Source organism: Cervus canadensis, chromosome 7 (assembly GCF_019320065.1).
Source record: "Cervus canadensis isolate Bull #8, Minnesota chromosome 7, ASM1932006v1, whole genome shotgun sequence".
Lineage (NCBI taxonomy): Eukaryota > Metazoa > Chordata > Mammalia > Artiodactyla > Cervidae > Cervus > Cervus canadensis.
The window spans coordinates 73,300,127-73,322,053 of NC_057392.1; the positions used below are offsets into that span (position 1 = coordinate 73,300,127).

The 21,927-nt window shown below is 39.3% G+C and overlaps 1 protein-coding gene and 1 non-coding gene across 2 annotated transcripts in view; one reads left to right on the plus strand and one right to left on the minus strand.

Annotated features, from left to right (window-relative positions):
- The window catches only part of LOC122444958 (EGF-like and EMI domain-containing protein 1), a 627,705-nt gene that overhangs the window by 184,305 nt on the left and 421,473 nt on the right, over positions 1 to 21,927 (minus strand). The window lies entirely within an intron of this gene.
- Positions 9,456 to 9,528, plus strand: TRNAC-ACA. The gene has a single exon. It is a non-coding gene; the product is annotated as a tRNA-Cys (tRNA).

Below are 21,927 nucleotides of genomic sequence, written 5' to 3' on the forward strand. Positions count from 1 at the left end.
CCAGGAAGATTCCCTGGAGGAGGGCATGGCAACCCACTCCAGTATTCTTGCCTGGAGAATCCCATGGACAGAGGAGCCTGGTGGACTACAGTCCATAGGGTCACAAAGAGTCAGAAAAGACTTAAGCAACTTAAATCCTAAAAGAATTTAAATAAAGGGCCTGTTATAGGAAAAGTGCCATCACCAGAGATACCTACAAAAACATACGGGCTTGGGTGGTAGGGATAAGTCAGCAGAGCCTGGAGACCAAAGTCCATTCTATATCCTATTGTCTCTGCATGGTCCAGCCAACATTTTTTAGCAAACACTTGCTTTTTCATCTTCATGTCTATTGCCTTCATCCTCTCTGAAGTCTCCAACCCCTACCTCCTTTTCCCTTTCTCAGATGGCATAGAGCCTTAATTGCCTAATTTGTCCTTGGGCCTCATATTCTTATGGAACTCCTTGTATGTACATAATTAAATTTGATTTTTTCTTTTTGTCTCACATCATTTTAATTCGTAGACCAGCCAGAAGAACCTAAAAAGGTAAAAAAAGAATTTTTTCTCTCCCTACACTTATCTCATGCATAAATTTTTAAAAAACACGTTTACTAGTAGTAGTGTTAGTCACTCAGTTGTATCCAACTCTTTGTGATTGCATGGACTGTAACCTGCCAAGGTCCTCGGTCCATGGGATTTTCCAGGCAAGAATACTGGAGTGGGTTGCCATTCCTTTCTCCAGAGGATAATCCTGACACAGGGATTGAACCCAGGTCTCCCTGTGTTACAGGCAGATTCTTTACCGTCTGAGTTACAGGGAAGTCCAAAAATATGTTTATGATTCTAAAAGTAACAATGACCGTTGTTGACAAGGTGGGTATTACAGAAAAGAATTTTTGAAAATGTTAGGCGGTTAGAATAGGAAAAAGGAGTCCAAAATGGCAGTGGCTAAAAGACAAAAAGAAAAGCCCATGAAAATGGAACAAAAGAAAATCCATGGACCCGCGAGTGAGAACTTTTGGTGAAACAAACACACCTCCTTCTTGGCCAGGCCAGTTTGCATAGAGCAGGCTCAAGGTGGGGGAGGAGACAAATGCATAAAAGGAGGAAGCCAAGAGGATTGAGGTTGAGGCTTCTACTTTGGGGTTGGCCTGTCCTCATGCCTTGAGGGTTTACTATCCTTTTTTTTTTTGCCAAATAAAACTGAGCTGTAACAAAGCTGTAACACTGGTCCACCTTATCAAATCTTTGCTGCAATGAGACAGAACTGAGGAACTTACACACTCCCCTGACAAAAAGGAAATTAAATATCCCATAAAGCCACTATAAGGATAGTGTATATTAACTTGTTAGTGTATTTATTTCTAGCCTCACGTATCTAACTTGTATCTATATTTCTATCTATATGAATTTCTTTGTCAGCTCCCATATATCTATCTTTTTGTTTTTTCATAATGTTCATAGGGTTCTCAAGGCAAGAATGCTGAAGTAGTTACCATTCCCTTCTCCAGTGGGCCATGTTTCATCAGAAATCTCCACCATGGCCCATCTGTCTTGGATAGCCCTACACAGCATGGCTCATAGTTACATTGAGTTAGACAAGGCTGTGATCCATGTGATCAGTTTGGTTAGTTTTCTGTAATTGTGGTTTTCATTCTGTCTGCTCTCTGATGTATAAGGATAAGAGGCTTATGCAAACTTCCTGATGGGAGGGACTGGCTTGGGGGAATCTGGGTCTTGCTCTAGGGGCAGGGCCATGCTCAGTAAATCTTTAGTTCAATTTTCTACTGATGGGAAGGGCTGTCCCTTCTCTGTAGGGGTAATGGTGGTAACGGTGACCTCCTTCAGAAGGACTTCTGGCAACATGCCATGGCTCCCAGGACTGTTGGATTCAGTGCTCCTGACTGTCAACCCATGCCTGCACCAGAGACTCCTGGACACTCACAGGCAAGTCTGGCTCAGTCTCTTGTTGGGTCACTGTTCCTTTCTCCTGGGACCTGGTGCACACAAGGTTTTATTTGTACCCTCCAAGAGTCTGTTTCCCCAGTCCTGTGGAAGTTCTGTAATTAAATCCCACTGGCCTTCAAAGTCAAACTCTCTGGGGGTTCTCAGTCCTTTTGCCAGGTCACCAGGTTGGGAAATCTGTTGTGGGTCCTAGAAGTTCTGCAACAGTGTGAGAACTTCTTTGGTATAATTGTTCTCCAGTCTGAGGATCTGCTAAGCAGCTCTATGGTGGGGCTAATGGCGACTTCCTCCAAGAGAACTTATGCCACATGCTGCACCTCCCAGGTCTGCTGCAGCCAGAGTTCCTGTCCCCATGGCAGGCCACTGCTGACCCATGCATCTGCAGGAGACAGTCAATCACAGGTACCTTACCTACCTCCTGAGAAACCTGTATGCAGGTCAAGAAGCAACAGTTAGAATCAGAGATGGAACAACTGACTGGTTCAAAACTGGAAAAGGAGTACATCAAGGCTATATATTGTCACCCTGCTTATTTAACTTATATGCAGAGTATATCATGCAAAATGCCAGGCTGGATGAAGCACAAGCCAGAATCAAGATTTCCAGGAGAAATAACAATAATCTCAGATATTCAGATGACACCACCCTTATGGAAGAAAGCAAAGAGGAACTAAAGAGCCTCTTGATGAAAGTGAAAGAGGAGAGTGAAAAAGCTGGCTTAAAACTCAACTTTCAAAAATCTAAGATCATGGCGTCTGGTCCCATCATTTCACGACAAAAAGTAGATGGGGACACAATGGAAACAGTGACAGACTTTATTTTCTTGGGCTGCAAAATGACTGCAGATGGTGACTACAGCCATGAAATTAAAAGATACTTGCTCCTTGGAAGAAAAGCTATGACCAACCTAAACAGCATATTAAAAAGCAGAGATATTACTTTGCTGACAAAGGTCCATATAGTCATAGCTATGGTTTTTCCAGTAGTCATGTATGGATGTGAGAGTTGGACCATAAAATGGCTGAACACTGAAGAACTGATGCTTTTGAACTGTCGGGATGGAGAAGACTCTTGAGAATTCCTTGGACCGCAAGGAGATAAAATCAGTCCATTCTAAAGGAAATCAGTCCTAAATATTCATTGGAAGGACTAAAGCTGAAGCTGAAACTCCAATGCTTTGGCCATCTGATGTGAAGAACTGACTCATTTGAAGAAACCCTGATGCTGGGAAAGATTGAAGGTGGGAGGAGAAGGGGATGACAGAGGATGAGATGGTTGGATGGCATCATCGACTCAATGGACATGAGTTTGAGCCAGCTCCAGGAGATGGGAAGGTGTGCTGTAGTCCATGGGGTCCCAAAGAGTTGGACATGACTGAGTGACTAAACAACAACAACAATATATCTATCTACAAAACAGGAGGGGAGGGGGCAGGGCACAACATTTAAAAGAACTTCATGGCCTTATTATAGCCCATTGTAAGACATTAGCATGCTAAATGACACACCCAGCAGTGCCCTGACAGATTTGAGGCCAACCATAAAAGGTCAAAAAGTGCACTGTGGCCCTATTCCTAGAAATCTCTGCCCCTTCCCTAAAATAATTGGAGTAATCCTCTTACTCATTAGCCTGTGAAATTACCCAGCCCATAAGAACTAACCACACCATATTTCAGAGCTCTTTCACATTCAGACATGGCCCATGCTCTGTCTGTGGAGTGTGTTTCTCTTTAAATAAATCCACTTCTTACCTATCACTTCATTTCCAGATTTTTTCACAATGAGGCAAGAACCTCAAATTCACTGAGAACAGCTACATCTGTGTCTACTGTAATTTCTGCATTATTTTTCAACCTCTGTGAACATGTACCTATCAGACAGTGAATCTTAGGGTGAACCCCAAGTCATGCTTCCATTTCTTTGCATCCTCAAGGTATTCTGGCAGGAAATTTTCTCTCTACCACCTTCCCCCTCTTTTTCTTCTAAGCAAAGTTCTCCCATCTCATGCCAATCAACCGGACTTCAACCTGGCAAAACCCAAGGTTTTAGCTAATCAGAGTTTCTCAAGTTCATTTCAATCTTGCTTGAGGTTCTAGTTATATCTGCTCTATTTTCTTTCCAAAATAGATTTCAAATTCTTCTGCATAAATCTGTATTTTGCTTTTTTGACTGAACAGTCTCATAATCATTTTCTCAAACCCGGGTCTCCCGCATTGCAGGCAGACGCTTTACCCTCTGAGCCACCAGAGAAGCCATTCACTATATATCCGCACCACAAAAGATAATGCATGTCAGTTTTACTTTCTTTGCTAAACCAAATATAATGTGTACTAATCTCCATCAGACAGGAAATTCTTTCTGGGTCCTTTGGTTGGGGAAAGTCTCCTCTTCCTTAGATTTACACAAGTGCCAGGAAATGGTCCTGCTCTTTAGTCCAGAATGATCACTCCCACACGGGGTTCTCAAAGGCCCCTGCAGGCAGCATTTCGCTGTTACCCCTGTGCCAAGCATGGGAATAGGATGGGCCCTTTTGCTTAGTCTCCACACTAAGAGGCCACTTTCTGGTGACACTGTTAAGCGCCTGGCACTCTGCAGCCGTGGGGCATGATGCTGCCTCCCATGGGAGACACCAACGTGCCCATGTCCCCAACGTGCTAAGCCCCAAGTGCTTAGCAATTTCTTCCCTCTTCTTCAGGCTGCCTCTGCCTCTTCTTCCTTTTTATATTACCCTGTATTCTCTCCACATTCTAGAGTCCAGTAACATTGCCTTCAGGTTTCTAGTCTTTCAAAAGGCACAGCATGGGAACCACTTTATGAGGTGAATGTGTCCAAACTCTGGGACCAGGGTATCTACCTGACCCGCCCTGAAGCCGGGGGAAAGCAGACAAGATAAAGGAATGGATGGAGAAGTCCTTTATTACTTTCTTGACTTCTGGGGCCATGGGAACAAGAAATGCAGTCCTGAAATTACTGTTGCAGTGTATTATTTTCACTTCCTCTAATTTTAGTTTAGAAAAGTTTCCATAAAATTAATAAGATTTTGTGCATAAACATAAAAATACCTCTAGAAAGCTGGGTTATTCAAAATGACTAATTCTTGGAGACATTAAGATTATCTTGGTATCACTGTAGAATTTGTATAAACAGTGGTATAACAGCTGATTTCTTTAATCTAAAGATATATCCCAATCACTCAGAATAGAATTCAAAGATCACAAATAGTTCATTTGACTAATAGTCCTTAAGTCATTCAGCACACTCCCATTTGCATGTTGTCTAAGATTCAATGAAAAATTCATAGAAGAATTGATTGCACTGATGATTTTGGTTATGTTGGGCCCTCATAAACCTAGACATAATAATGCTAATAAAAATAGCCTCCTTGTATTATGTGCTTTACAATACTTTAAAATACAGCCTGTTTAGTTACAAGTATTCTTGGAAGAAGAATTAGCTGATAAGATATTGGCATATAAGGGAACTGGGTCAATTTAATGTGATTGGCTCAGATATTTTATAGCATAGTAGCACTTTGTTCCCCCAAGTTCCAGGAACTCAATATATACTACACAACTGAAATATAGAAAGTGTGGTGGTAGACTGTGGTGCAATAAGCAATGCCCATTCATTTTATATTCTTCCTCTTAAATTCCTCTTAAATCCATGTAGGGTTATCTACCTACTTACTCTTGGAATCGCATACCTATGCATGTGGTATACTTTGATCTGTTCTCATAATTCAAAGGCTCCAGCACCTTCACATTCCTTTTTCATCAAACTACTGTTTCTGTTTTTTAAGGTAACTTCCTATACTTATTGCAGGATTTTGTTTTTTGGTATTTAATTGGTCTTTAAAACTACAGTAGTATTTTTATGAGCTTGGTTGTTTTAGACAGAGCTCAAGTTATAAAGTTGCATTTGTTTTTAGTACTGTGCCCTTCTTATTTTTAAAGTTGAATTATTTTTATGGCTATGAATGCTTTTAGGAATATATGCTACAGTGGAAAGACCTAGGCACTATGCTTTTTGATTCTCTTAATAAAATTATGAGGTAACTAGGACATTTTACACCCACTCCAGTATTCTTGCCTGGAGAATCCCATGGGCAGAGGAGCCTCATGGGCTACAGTCCATAGGGTTGCAGAGAGTTGGACATGACTGAAATGACTTAACACAGGGCATTTTATGGGCTTTCCAGCTGGTGTTAGTGGTAAAGAACCACCTGCCCATGCAGAAGACCTATAAGAGATGTGGGTTCAATCACTGAATTGGGAAGATCCCCTGGAGAAGGGCATGGCAACCCACTCTAGTATTCTTGCCTAGAGAATCCCATGGACAGAGGAACCTGGCGGGCTGCAGTCCATGGGATCACAAAGAGTCAGACACGACTGAAGTGACTTAGCACACAGGCCATTTTACAGATGAAATGAGGTGTGGGGAGCTTGAATGTCTCATCCATTAGCATGTGGTGAGCACATGGTAAACAGCCTCCCTGGTTTGCTGATTCATACTTGAGTGCTCTAGACACAATATCAGAGTATACATTTCCAACGACTATCTGCATAAATTACTGTATTAATTATGGTCTGCTTTATAATATGGCTTCTCTTATTGCTCTAAATTAGTATTTCAAGCTTTAATGATTATTTGTGTGTTCACAACTCATCTGCCTGGCTGCTTTTATTTGTGACTCCTTGGATAGCTAGAGTACAGGAGAAGCCTCTCCCTTACCCTCCTGATCCCCACTCTGTCCAAACACAAACACAGTGAATTACGTGCACCGCACAGCTCAGGCCCTGAGGTCTTAAGGAGAATGCCCCAATTCACACGTGAAAACCCCATCATCGCACACTGACCCCGGTGTCTCAGTAGTCCTGATGTTTGCTTGAAAGGAATTACAGATTTTTCTACCTGTGAGAAGAGAAAATACATCTGGATAAAGTGGACTTGTGAATTAGTGAATCATCTCGTCCCCCACTTAGAACTACCTAGGATGGATCATTACAGATCGATCGGCAACTATAAAGTGTGTATTGACTGAACACCTCTCATGACTCAGGCACACTTTTAGGCACTAGAACACAGATACAAACACAGCACAGACAGCCTCTGCTACGTCAGCACAAGCGAAAAACACCCTCCTGAGAAGTTTCACTGGAAAGGCACCATTTAGGGCAGTGGTTCTCCAACTTTAGGATATCTGATGTGCCCAGAGGAATTGCTAAAATAGTTGCTGTTTTAACTCCCCAGTTTCTGGTTTTTTTTAGGTCTGGGTGGGGCCTGAGAATATGCATTTCTAACAAGTTTCCAAGAGATGCTGAGGCTGTTGGTAATTCAAGGCCACGAAGCTTTTATCAGGCTTCCCTGGTGGCTCAGTCAGTAAAGAAATCTCCCTGCCACGCGGGAGACTGGGGTTTGATCCCTGGGTTGGAAAGATCCCGTGGAGAACACAATGGCAACCCACTCCAGTATTCTTGCCTGGAGAATCACATGGACAGAGGAGCCTGGTGGGCCACAGTCCATGGGGTTGCAAAGAGTCAGAAACGACGGAGCACTCACACAAGCTTTTATTGTCTGTAAAAATGGATCTTTGTAATAGTGCCTAACCCATGGGTATGTCTTGAGGATAAAAGTTGTCAATAGCACGGTGCCTGGTACCTAGTGAGAAGTCAACAAATGTTAGCTTCTATTATTATTTTCATTATTATTAAGGGGTTTCAGGAGGATTTACCCAAATTCTCTCTCTCCTACTTCAGAATGTCTGAAATCCCTTTAGCCAAAGACAAACTGATAAAAATTAAATAAAATTCTCTGGGAGAGTTTACTTCCAGTAATACTAGGAATTAAATCAGAGGAATCATTGCCTTTCCTTACTCTGTCTTTGATAAGGTAGAGATCACTGAGGCTCTAGCGGGTGTTGCTAAAGGTGAAAGTATTATCCTGCAGAAAACCAGAAGCAACAAAAACAAAAAAAGCTTAAAGTAACAAAGGGAACTTAGAAAACTTCCTGAAGTCTGTTCTATTCCCACTTAACACAAATTTCCATCCAAAAGAGTTCAATCTACATTCTGTTTGTCTCTGTAACATTCATTATTATTATTATTATTATAGCAAAATCATTAGAGAATAAAATGTTGGACTTCATTTTTCAGTTGAAGGTCTGTGGCTTCAAAACTCAAGCTGTGTCCAGTTATGTTACATGACAGGCCCCCTGAACTTCCCCTCAGCAGGACATGACACATTGAAAATAAGGTTATTAAATAAGAAATACAAAAAATAATGATTGATCTCCCATGGAAAACAGCTGCTTCTTGTCAACAACTAACCAAGGGCTCTCTCTCTGGGTTTTGCAGAAATCTTAACACCGCTGGAAGTTGAAAAATGCCAACGGAGGCATATACAGTCCAAAAGGAATACATGAAGTGCTTTTTATTAAGGTAATTTCTTTAAAATTTAAAGTATATTAAACTCTCTTAACAGCAATTAAACCCAAGAAAGGTGATGCCTACCCTAGGTTAATGTAAAAAGGAGATGTTCTTATAGGTGGGCTCTTTGCTACATATATGACAATGTGGGAAATAAATCTAAATCCCAAATTATTTAAACATTAGGTGATACAACCAAACTTATAGAATGTCCATGTGCAAAGTGACTATTTTTTTAGTTTCTTTCTAAGAATGTGATGCCCTGCTCAAGTGTATGAAGAATATACTTGATTCTTTCGATTTTAACTCCTGGGGGAGATTTAATTATATTTCCAAAGGGGAATATTGTTAGCTTTCTGCAAGCCTCTGGTCACAACATTTTCACCAACTAATCAATACATAAAACTGTTTTTTATATGTGTTTCTGTTTTAAGACATCATATTTAATATGTATTTTTGGACTATTTTGAACACCAAAACCATCAGCTAAAAGCACCAATACAAGAAAAAAATGTGCCATTAAACAGACTGTAAAAAAAAAAAACCACACACATTTTACAAGTTTACAGGTTGAAAGCTAAAGCAAGAAGGCAGAAAGTTATTTTGTTTGACTTCAGGTGGGAACATATGCATTGGGTGACTCAAATTTTTAGCTCCTCTGTGTATGTCCTTGAATGACTGGGAAAGCACTGGGAGTATTGATTTGGGTGTTACAAATAAATTTTAGTTAGTTGGTGAACTCACAAATAATGAAGATTGACTGTATACTCTCCACTATTTTGAAGATCTTGCTCCATTTTTTTCTAGATTCTCCTGTGACAAATCATCTGTCATTTTAGGCTATTTGTCATTTCTATCTTGCTGTTTTTTAGAATTTTCTCTTTATTCATGATGTTTTGAAGTTTCACTAAAACATAGAGAGGTATGAATTTAAATTACTTCCACAATACTTAAGTGTTCATCTCCAAACTGGAGATAACTATATATGTGTATATGCCTAGTTCTGGAAAAAAACACCTTTCAACCATTATCTCCTTAAAAATTACTTCTCTGCCATTTTCCCCTTGTTTCTTATTTATGGAACTTCCCTGGTGGCTCAGACGGTAAAGCGTCTGCCTACAATGTAGGAGGCCCCAGGTTCAATCCCTGGGTTGGGAAGATCTCCTGGAGAAGGAAATGGCAACCCACTCCAGTATTCTTGCCTGGAAAAATCCCATGGATGGAGGAACCTGGTAGGCTATAGTCCACGGGATCACAAAGAGTCGGACACGACTGAGTGACTTCATTTCACTTCACTTCTTATTTATGAGACCCCTAATATACATATATTATAACTCCTCAATATAAATCTATATATCTTAACTCTTCTTTCATGTTTTTATCTCTTTGTATCATTTGACTATATGCTAAATGAAATTTTCAGAACTAATTCAATTCTTAAGACACACAAATACCACACACACAGGCACATCCACAATTTTTATGAATTTTAGTTTATGACCCTTTTTCAGATTCACATCTGCCATTTTTTGTTGCACTGTTCCTTTTAAGTATTCCTTTTTCTTTCTGTTTGATGATCTTGAACATACTTATTTAAAACTCATTTATAATTGGTTTGTTATTTTTTCTTGATTAAAGGGGCTCTTCCTCACCCAGGAATTGAACCCAGGTCTCCTGCATTGCAGGCAGATTCTTTACCAACTGAGCTATGAAGGAAGCCCAAAGAAACTAAATTCCTTGACTAACTGTTGAGCTTTCTTAGCTCTTTCCCTTGTTTTTTGTTTTCCCTATGGGATTTAGAATTTTGGTTGATAACTTTAATTTGTGTGAAAGCATTTTACTTCCTTTGCTGGAAGGAAAGGAAAGTGGCAGATGTGAATCTGAAAAAGGGGTCATAAACTAAAATTCTAAAAATTGTAGAGATTCTTCTCTCGGATTTGGGGTTACCTGCACCTAGACTGAAGAAGGCAATGGCAGCCCACTCCAGTACTCTCGCCTGGAAAATCCCATGGACAGAGGAGCCTGGTGGGCTGCAGTCCATGGGGTCGCTAAGAGTCGGACACGACTGAGCGACTTCTCTTTCATGGAGTGGAGAAAGAAATGGCAACCCACTCCAGTGTTCTTGCCTGGAGAATCCCAGGGATGGGGGAGCCTGGTGGGCTGCCGTCCATGGGGTCGCACAGAATCGGACACGACTGAAGTGACTTAGCAGCAGCAGCAGCAGCACCTAGACTCTCGAGAACAGGTGTTACGTTAGCGCACATGCATCGTGGGGCTCAGTGTGAAAGAACCGGCCTGCTGATGCAGGAGATGCAGGAGACTTGGGTTCAGTCCCTGAGTCAAGAAGATCCCCTGGAGAAGGAAACAGTAACCCACTCCAGTATCCTTGCCTAGGAAACCCTATGGACAGAGGAGCCTGGTGGACTAAAGTCTGTGGGATCTCAAAGAGTCAGGCATGACTCAGCAACTAAACAATAACATTCCTGGAATGGGGCTACCATAGACAGTTTCTGAACAAGCAGATGGTCTAGTTTTGATTACTCCACATCTGAGGTATGCAAATTAGAACAAGGAGCTAGAGTCAGCCTCCTTCCAAAGGTAGGGAAATCCTTTCCTGGCTCTTGGTTTCCTGCCAGGAGAGTGACCTTGGTATCCTATTTTGTAGGTTGAATTGTATTTCTCCCTAACGCCCCAGTACCCCAGAATGTGATCTTACTTGGCAATAGGGTTGCTGCAGATGTGATTAGTTAAGATGAGATCATACTGGAGAAGGACTGGCCTCTAACTCGATACTTGCAAACTTTCCAAAAGGAATGCCATGTGATGATGAAGGCAGAGATGAGTATGATGCTTCTTTTGTACAAGCTGACATACACTGTATATTGCCAACAAGGTATGACAATTAGGAGAGAGGCCTCCTCTAATGCCTGCAGCATGGCTCTGCTGACATTTTAAATTTCAAAGTGCTACCATCAGAACTTAACACAATAAATTTGTTGTTTAAACCACTCAGCTGGTGGTAATTTTGTAAGGTATCCCTAACAAACTAATAACATCACTATTTGTTTTATTCAGTCTCTAAGTCCAGTTCCTATTATCTTGCCTGTTTCCAGACTTGGAACTTGCAAAGTCTGAAGTTAGCCAACTCCATCCACACCCATTTACACATGTGTGAATTGGTGTCTTTTGTCTTTAATGTGGAAAAGTTTGTCTTATTTTCTTTAAGTTTGTCTATTCTTAATTTTTAAAAATATTGTCTACTTATCAATACTAAGTCTCTGTATTAGACGTTGACATTAGAATTAGAAGATTAATTATTAGAAGATGACATTTAATATGAAAATTCACCAAAAAATCTTTTCTGTAAATGTCTATTTTCTAAGTATTCTGTGAGAAACATATATCCTTTGTATAATAGCGAAGGATACTTTAAGAAAAAGAGATATAACAAAGTATATCCTTATCCACAGATTTAAGACTATTTCACAAAGGAAAAGTAAATTTTAGGAAGGAAAGAAATGAGAGGGAGCTTGAAGAAATAAAGAAAAAAAGGTACTATTCCTCTTCAGAGCAAAAGTCAAGAGGCCTCTCTATACACAGTCAAAGGAGCAGGTAAGGTGAAAAAAGTCAATAATCAAAATCTATTCTTATTTCTGTCTGTCTTTAACTAACAGTAAAATTTTTCTAATCTGCTATTCTAGGTCCATTGGTTCCCTTACCTGCTCTCACTGGCAAGCTTTCACCCACATGTCTGGAGAAAGAAATATACAACATTAAATCAGGCTCCCTAAGAGACGGCATGGGTGGCACCAAACCTCTCAGGTCTTCTGGGACGCTAGGAATTATGACACGCTTTGCAACCCAGAGACAAACATTCATATGCATTTGTGCTATTTCACTGATCAACAGCTTGAGAAGGATTCATTAATAAAATCTTCCAATGATCCCAGATTCAGAATGTCTGTAAACAGCAGTCGTGACCCAGAAACAAATCAAAGCAGCCTAGAAAATTTTAAATAGACTTGAACTTAGTTTGGAACCTGCATTTAAAAACGCTCATAAACCTGGGATCTAGGTCACACTCATAAAAAATAGACTATAATTGCATAAAGTAAAGCAATGGAACATCTTCTCACTAAATTCTTATTATATTTATTAAAGGAAGCATTTGCTGGATATTAGCTTTCACATTTTCAACTTACATTTTTCATTAGAGGGATTATAAATATCTTTGCACATTAAGTACAGAGATGCAGGTGGCACTGTGGAAAGAGAAGCAGATTTAGAGAAACAAAAAAGACTGACTCTACCATTTACTGATCACAGGCAAATCTTTTAATCTTTCTAAGCCCCATTTTCCTCCCAACTGGTAATGGCAATAATAATGCCTTCTACCTAGATAGCAGATTATATGAATTACAAAGTGTGTTGAGTAACAATGTGTTTATCTACACTACTATAGATATTTAGGGCAAAAAAAAAAATCTGAAAACAAAACTGAAACTTGGCATAGACTAATGATCCTTTTGAAGAGTAAAAGCACACCACAGCACTGTTATTTCCACTTGGGAAAGCGTGTACATGTGCCTGGTAGGAATATCCTGGAGACTGGGGTGAGTAGGCTGGGCTCAGAAAGCCTGGCCCTGATCTTTCTGCTTCATGTTCTGACCTGAGCACGGCCCACTCAGAGTCTGAATGTGTTGGTTCACGTGGAGGGGCTGGGAGAGCAAGGACACAGAGGTTCAAATGAATTCCTATTAATGGCTATATTAGCAGCTGAAAAACCAAGCCTGTTCTTTACAGTGAATTGGGTGCCTGGAGAGTAGATGTACTCAGGAAACCAAATTATAGATGAGAAGCTGCCAGTGTCCATCTGAACAAAGACAGTCAACTGCCTTTAACACTTAGTGCCCTCAAGCTCAAAAACCCAGTGAATTGCCATCCTCTACTATATATTATTTCTCCTTTTTAAAGTGGGATGGCTAGAAAAGTAGGCTCTTCTTCGGGGAGCATCAGAAACATCAATTAGCCAACATTTATTTTCCGTGATCCAACAACGTGCTGGGCCCTGGGTAGATAAAAGGATGTGTGAGAAAAGATCTGTATTCAAGGACCTTTGAGTCTAGAAAGACAAACATGGGAACCACTAGCTATAATAAAGATAAGGTGAAGTGAATTTGTGTAAATGTTGTGTGAGTGTTTGGTGAGTGGTTTAAAAAGAAGGAAAAAGATGCTGACATTTTTGGGGGCACTCAGATTGGAAGGACAATAGGCATTTCCCACATATTATCCCATTCAACTTAATACTTCCAACAATTCCAGGAGTTACAGGTGTAACCCACATATCAACTACGTCACACTGTTCTCTAAAATCTATAGAAGGTTGACTCCAATAGTCTTTTTGCTCTAGCAAGCCCTCAGATGGCAGGGTCAGTGGAAAACCTGGGAAATTATAGGCTCGTTCATGGGAGGCTGAAAATTCTTGCCACACAGAGCTTAGAGAGAGTAGTATGAATGTCCTTGCTACTCTTGTGCTTTAATTTATTATATGCTATAAATCACATATATTTATCTTATGGCATGTCATGATTTTTTTATGTTTCAATACTTATAGAATTTTAATTATGTAGGTATCCCTCCCTTTATTCTCCGAGTTTTCCTAGTTCTGGCAATAAATGTAATGATTATCTTACTATAACTCCAACTCTCACCTGGCCCACTGTCTATGGCAGCTACCTACAGGGCCACTCCTGGGATCATTGCAACTGTCCTTGAAGTCCCATCCAGTCATTAGCCATAGGATTCTATTGATATTTAAGTGGAGTACACAATTGCCAACCAGTGCACCAAAACTCAGCCAGGATGAGAAGAGATTTTGATCCTCAAGAAACTTCCAGTGGCTCCCTGTGGAATCTTAACCCACCATCTAACTGTGTGTATGTTAGTCACTCAGTCATATCCGACTCTTTTCAACCCATGGACTGTAGCCCACCAGGCTCCTCTGTCCATGGAATTCTCCAGGCAAGAATCCTGGAATGGGTTGCCATTCTCTCATTAAAAGACAGTAAAAAGAGAGGCTTTTAATGCCATTAAATGTGCAAAATTAATTTATTATAATTATATTTCATATTGCCTGTCTGCCAGAGAGAGGGAAAATATGGATTATATTTCCTGAACCAAGATTTGGTACACTTTAACTAAAATATATATTTTTCATATAAAATTTATTTAAATAATAAATGTTACAAATAAATAAACATTTAGTAATGCCCTTGATGCTGAAGCTGAAGCTTCAGTACTTTGGTCACCTGATACGCAGAGTTAATTCATTGGAAAAGACCCTGATGCTGGGAAAGATTGAGGGCAGGAGGAGAAAGGGGTGACAGAGGATGAAATGGTTGGATGACATCACCAACTCAGCAGACATGAGTTTGAGTAAACTTAGATAGTGAAGGACAGGGAAGCCTGGTCTGCTGCTGTCCATGAGGTCACAAAGAGCTGGTTACAACTTAGCAACTGAACAACAAATGCCCTTAATAAATTGCTTTCATTAAAGTGAATAAGCTCATTAAATCAGGATATTCATAGAAAATTTGGGTAATGTCTTCATTTGTGTAAAAAAATAGAATGCTTGAAGTAGTTCCAAATTACAAATCATCTGATGGATATTCCAAAATGATCCTAAATTATTTTCCTCTAGCTTTAGAAAAAGAGTAATGATCTTGATATAAAAATAAATCCCCAAATCATCCTGAAAGGGTGTCATTAACCTGAAAGAGAGTGTTTCTAACTCCCTTCATATTGAAAATAGCAAATTAAAATTAGCACTAACTGAGCAACAAAATTTTAAAAAGGGATATTGCAGATTTGGTCATAGAGAACGCCATGAGCATAAGTGGGAGTGAGTCATATACAGTCTAATTTGAAAAGTCCAGGTGCTGCTTGGCATATAGAGATATTGTATAAGCTAGTGTTTGAAATTTTAAGTTACAATAATAGCCCAGACGCAATATCCAAAAAAGCAAACAGATACATCAAAGTGAAAAAAAATTTAGGTAATTGTTGCCTTTCATAGTAAGGCAGGGTAGCACTTTCTAAAGTAAGAGAAGTAATACTTCCAAGGAAACTAGATTGTCTCTGCAGGGCAGGTAAAACTGCCATCGACAGAATTGTACCCAAGAGCCCAGGATGTTAATTTATCTCATTTCATCCTCTTGTCTCATCCAGGATAAGATAGTCATTAGGGATGAAACAATGAGGACAGCCAATGAAAGCCGGAAGAGAAATGATTTCAAATATGATATGTTTGTAACTTTGTCCTACATCTGGCCTAATAATTCTTTGGGAATTTAAAATTAGTTTGGATAAATGATCAGAACTCTAAAATAAATAGATTCAAGAGTTAGACATTTGTGATTTAAAAACTAAGATTTATGAAAAAAAGTAAATTATTGTTTATTCTAATTCTATAATTCCAAATCTTAATACCTGATCCAAAATGACTTCAATGGCTCAACCAACATACTAATAGCTGAATATGTGGCTGAGCTTAATGCCAAAAGTATACAAAAATGGTGTCTAATGTCTAAGTTGTACAATAAAGAATGAATATTAGCTAAAGTTCCACTAATATGTGTAGCAGAGAAGGATAACTGGTAGTAGGTGTATTAAGTCTCTTTCTGTATTTTTGTTGTTAAATCCTCTATGAGTCCTAATCATCTAGTAATTATGGTTTGGATTTCCTTTCATTGTAGTTAATAATAATAATAAAAATTTGCTTCTGTGTTTTGAATTTAATAATGTATATTTTCTCAGTTTTTCTCTGAATATTTTTACTGGATGTAAAACAGTGAAATTTAAGGAAACTTAATAGTGCCATTTTGAAAAAGGCTTTATTTTCATTAAAAATATTATAAGCTCAAGGTAAAAAATAATAAATAGTATAGAGGAGAAACAATTGAAAATAAAACTTCTTCCTTTTCTACTGTCCTCGCCTCCTCTCTCAGATCATGAAGCCATATTCCTAATAATTTGCTGCAAATTAATTCACATGTTTCCAATACCTAAACACACACATACACTTGCATACATATACACAAGGATTAATACAATGAAATGTGTTCTGCACACATTTCATTGCAACAAAGATAACTGTTATTCTTTTTGATGATTATCTCATGTTTTAATCTGCTAATATCTTTTACTAAGGTAGGAAAGTCTTGCTAAGTGAATATTTGGTAAACAGGTCTGAGCCCCAAAGGATAGCCTCCCCAGATAGAGTAGTCAATAAAAAGACAATTGCATGTGTTGAATTTGCTCATTGTTGGTCCTTTCTGTGAATATTACGTGGGGCAAAAACTCTGGTCTTTTTATTTTATAACATATAGTTAACTGGGTAAACATTGAGTGAGCATGGTGTCATTTGTAATACATTTATGTTTTAACAAGCTATGGGATCTTTTTCTTTTAATCAACTATTTCTTCTCATGCAGAATCACTTAGTTGGCATTTTCAAAGAACAACATATTTGAGGAGATGAATACACATCTTTACTTTGAAAATCAGAACAAAATTCAATTTTGTTTGTTAAATTACTCTAAATAGCAATTTAACTGGATTTTTAAAAAATAATTGAGCCTTCTGTCCCTTCAGCTAGTCTTTTAATATTAAACAACCCCACTAACATTTGGCAGATAATCATGCCTAAAGTAGAGCTTCAAATTGGGCTGTTAATGAGAATGCTGGTGGATTTGAGCTTTTTGCAAAATCTATTATGGATTGTTTTAAAACTTTATTAAGGGCCTATCAGATGGGTCCATAAAATACAGGGATGTTTCAATATAGAATGTGACTTTTATTAGTCCTCTCATGATAAATGACATCAGTTTGATTCGAGATGGCAATAAAAAATATATAGCCTGTTCTAGGGAACTCTATTTCCCAGATCTGGAGATTTGTGATTAGTAGGCAAAGAATTTAAATCACATAGCAGACGATGTAAGACAAAGCAAGATTTACCTTACCAAACATTTCCATAGAAAGTCAAATCTCTCCAGCCTGGCAGATGTGATATTCCTCCAAATATTTCTTGCAAGCATATCCAAGGATTACACATACTCTTTCATCATGCTTAAGATTAAGAATGAGATGACCATTTATGGACTTCCCAGGTGGCTCAGTGGGTAAAGAATCCACCTGCAAATGCAGGAGACGCAGGAGACAGGGGTTCAATCCCTGAGTCAGGAAGATCCTCTGGAGGAGGGCATGGCAATCCACTCCAGCATTCTTGCCTGGAGAATCTCATGGACAGAAGATCCTGGAGGGCTTCAGTTCATAGTGTTACAAACAATTGGACATGACTGAAGTGACTGAGCATGTATACAACATCCATTTATAGATAGTTAATAGGCAAGCTTGCTCAAAAATAAAAATACTAGAAAATGTTTTCACATTATCTTTAAGACATCTGAGAAAAATGAAACTTAATGCCCTACTATGATTTAGAATATGTTCAAGCCAATTTTAAAGCTGAAACTCCAATGCTTTGGCCACCTGATGTGAAGAACTGACTCATTTGAAAAGACCCTTATTCTGGGAAAGATTGAAGATGGGAGGAAAAGGGGATGACAGAGGATGAGATGGTTGGATGGCATCACCGACTCAATGGACATGAGTTTGAGTAAATTCCGGGAGTTGGTGATGGACAGGGAGGCCTAGCCTGCTGCAGTCCATGGGGTTGCAAAGAGTCGGACACAAATGAGCGACTGAACTGAACTGAACTGAAGAATAAGTTTTACAACATCGTTTGTCAAAAAACCCCTTCCTTAACAAAAAGTTGTATGGAAGTCTATAAAGTCTAGTTAAGAACGGCAAGTTATCCAAAGATAAACCACAAGCCAGTATCCCAATTGATTTGCAGACATTTGATTAAGATAAGGCAAAATGAAGTAAATAATAATCTTGACAGCTGATCATCAACACTGGCAAAAAGACAAGTGTGAGAGCAGTGCAGAGGAGCCTTTTTTATTAATGCAACAGTTAACTGTAACCTTTCCACTTCTACTCTTCCACCAGGGAGTTACACCCAAGAAAGTGTCATCTGGAAAATACCAGCTAGCAAGCCTCTGGAGACTTCTCTCAGGTTGACACTGCTGGGATGGATTTCCTTCAATCCAAGGACAGGTCTTATCTCTTCATGCTATTTTCTTAAGGCAGGTAAATATGTAAAATCAGAAAATAACATAATGATTTGAACTATATTTTATGCAGCATGATAATAATTAGCCAAGCCAAAATCAGAGTTGTTTGTCAAGCAAGGAGACTGTATTAGTCACCTTTTTGGGGGTAATAAAAAAACAAGCAAAATCTCAGGCATGTAACCAGACCTTTTCTTCTTTTAGTGGTCTATAGGTTGGCCGTGGTTCCACTCAGCTCTGGGACCTTACCCTGGGACCCAGATGAAAGAATAGCCTCTGCTTTGTAAATAAAAATCATCAATACCAGTTTTCTAGATTCTATTTACATGCTGGGAGGAATTGGGAGATTGGGATAGATACATATACACTATGGATACTATGTACAAAATAAATGGGAAGAGCTGACTCATTGGAAAAGACCCTGAGGCTTGGAAAGATGGAGCGCAAGAGGAGAAGCGGGTGGCAGAGGATGAAATGGTTCGATGACATCATGGACTCAACAGAGATGAGTCTGAGCAAACTCCAGGAGATAGTGAAGGACAGGAAAGCCTGGTGTGCTGCCATTCATGGGGTCACAAAGAGTCAGACACAACTTAGCGACTGAACAACAGTAACAACAAAATAGGCAACGAATGAGAACATACTGTATAGCTCAGGAAGCCCTGCTTAACACTCCAGTGACCTGGGAAGGAAGCCCAAGAGGGAGGGAATATATGTATATGTATGGCCGACTCATTCTGCCATACAGTAGAAACTAACACAACATTGTAAAGCAACTATATGAAATAAAATTAATTTTTTAAAAAAGAGTATCCTCTGTGCGGGGACTCAGTTTCTATAGGGCAGAGGGCAATGATGCAAGAGGCCTTGCTGAACTGCACAGTCACATTAAAACCTTGCTCAGAGCCAGCATTGTATCATTTCCACTCAAACACAATTGGCACCAGCAAGTCACATGATCAAGCTGTCAATGGGCAGGGGAAGCATCTTTGCCTTCAGGGGAGTGACATGTATTTATAGCACCTGTATGGTGTAGGATGAGCATAGTTGGGAATTGTGCTGGTTGTTGATTCATTACTCCCCAGCTCCAAATGTACTTTTTGTCCTCTCTGTGAAAATGGATCTGGGCCTTTTAAATGGTTTTCTTTCCTGAGCAGACAGGATGTTAAGCTTGGCCAGTAGAGGGCACTGGAGAGAGATTGTAAAGAAGGGTTTACTCCTTCCTGGGGGCAGCTCCCTCTCGAGATGCAGCCTCTCCACCGCCTGGCGTCCTTAGCACCTAACGCTAACCCTAACCCTAACCCTAACCCTAATATAATACATATATTTCTAAGTCTTCACCAGCATCTGGCTTTTGCAGGGTGCAGGCTCTCCTATCGCTCGGTTTTGTACTGAAGGCTGTTTGCCCAGCATCACACTTCTGCAGCGCAGGCAGCTCCTCTAGCACTAGGACGCTGCATTCGTCCACAGCTCTGCCAATGCGGGCAGCTTCTTCGGCTCCAGCTCCTGCCCTGACCGGTGGTCAGCAGTCCCCAACACCCAGCACTTCCCCTGACACACACTTTGGGTGACAGTGTAGAGAAGAGACACCTCTTCATGAACAGTTTCCTCTAGCAGTTTTTCCTTTCTTCAGGCAAGTTCCAAAGGTCATATTTCCAGCAGGTTCTACAGCAGTGGCCTCTCTGCCATCCAGGGAGCCAGGAACACACCCTCTCCAACAATGTCTGGATCTCAGTCTTGGGGAGTTTCTTCCACAGGTATTCTACTTTTTAGCTCTGGGGTAGTAGCTGTAATCCTTTATCCTTTAAAGTTCTCTATTATTTCTCAGTGACCAAATTCTTTGTACTCCAACCTTCTGTTAATAATTTTTTGTATTAACCTTCTCATGTTAAATTACTGTTTGGTGTCTTTCTCTCCTAATTGGACCCTTTCTTACTGACCAGGTCCTCTTCACGCTGATCTCCTGTTATGGTTAACAATTCTTTGTATTAAACTCCTCATGTTCAAATTTCTGTTTTCTGTCTCTTGTAATTGGACCTGGACTGATATAGGAACCATATTATAATGTGTCACAGAAATCTAACAAATGGGATTGAAGTGACGTGAAAGTGTTTTACAGATGAGGAAATGGAAGCCCATAGAAGGGAAGGTATATATTCTGAGTAGGGGGATGTGAAGTGGTCACCAAAGTGGTTTCCTAATGTCCACATCAGCGATCTTCAATTATTCATGTGGGCAACAAGGGAAAATCTCTACTGATACAGGAGAGCACCACTTGTGAAAATGAATGGAAACGTACATAGCTATAGCTAAAGAAAAAAATGCTGGCCGGAGGGCTGTCTGCAATGCTGTGTATGTTACACTCACGACGTGTAGCTATCCTAGAGATCCATTTTTCTGCTAATTTAAGAACTATGACCCATATTTGTTATACATTTCCTGTTATAAATAAGATGATACAATTTACACTCATATTATGCCTGTGTTTTTGTTTCTTAAGAACTTTTTTTTAATTTGAGCTAACATTCTTTTTTGTTTGTTTGCTAACTTGTTTGTATATAAAGAGTCTTTAAAAAAAATGTTGTTGCTCACTCTTTGCAAACCATCTGGCAATTCCAACTCCAATGACAAAGGAAAACAGTGACTAAACTAAAAGGAACAAAAGTAAAGGCAGGTCAACTCTTCAAAGAGAGCACTTATTTGCAACCAGATTTGAGCAGTGCTAAATAGTGTGCCCCAACAACATAATTAATAATAACATTCAGAGGTAGTTTTCATCTTTAATCTTATTTCTCATTAATTTGAAATTGGCTTAACTTAGGATTTAATGAAGAAAATTAGGAATCAGCATAAAGAAATACTAGGTCCATAATGAAGATGATAAGCAGGCTCTGCCAGATGGCAATATCAAAACACAGGGCAGGTCATACACAGAAATCAAGCACTGATTTTCAAATAAGATATGAGGGGGGGAAAAGGACTGAAAATTTCTTACTATAGTATACATTTTTATACAGATATGCTAATAAATCTGGTTTATATGTGATATCTCTGTTCAATATTTTTTCTATTATATTGCAAGTGGCATTTCTGCTATCAATAATTTATTCTGTATTACTTAACACCTTATTTACAAAGAGTTTGGTACTCGGATTTCAGTGATCTTCCTACCATTTCCATGTACACTTGTCTTTCCATTTCATCCTATATATTTTGGCCAGAATAACTCAGAAATCACAGTTTCATACCCTTATTGTTCTATTCAAATATCTCCCATTGAAAAACATACTTCTTCCCACGTACCTATAGAATAGTTCTTGAACTGAAGCCATTTGCTCTTTAGCTGAAGGAGTCATTCTTG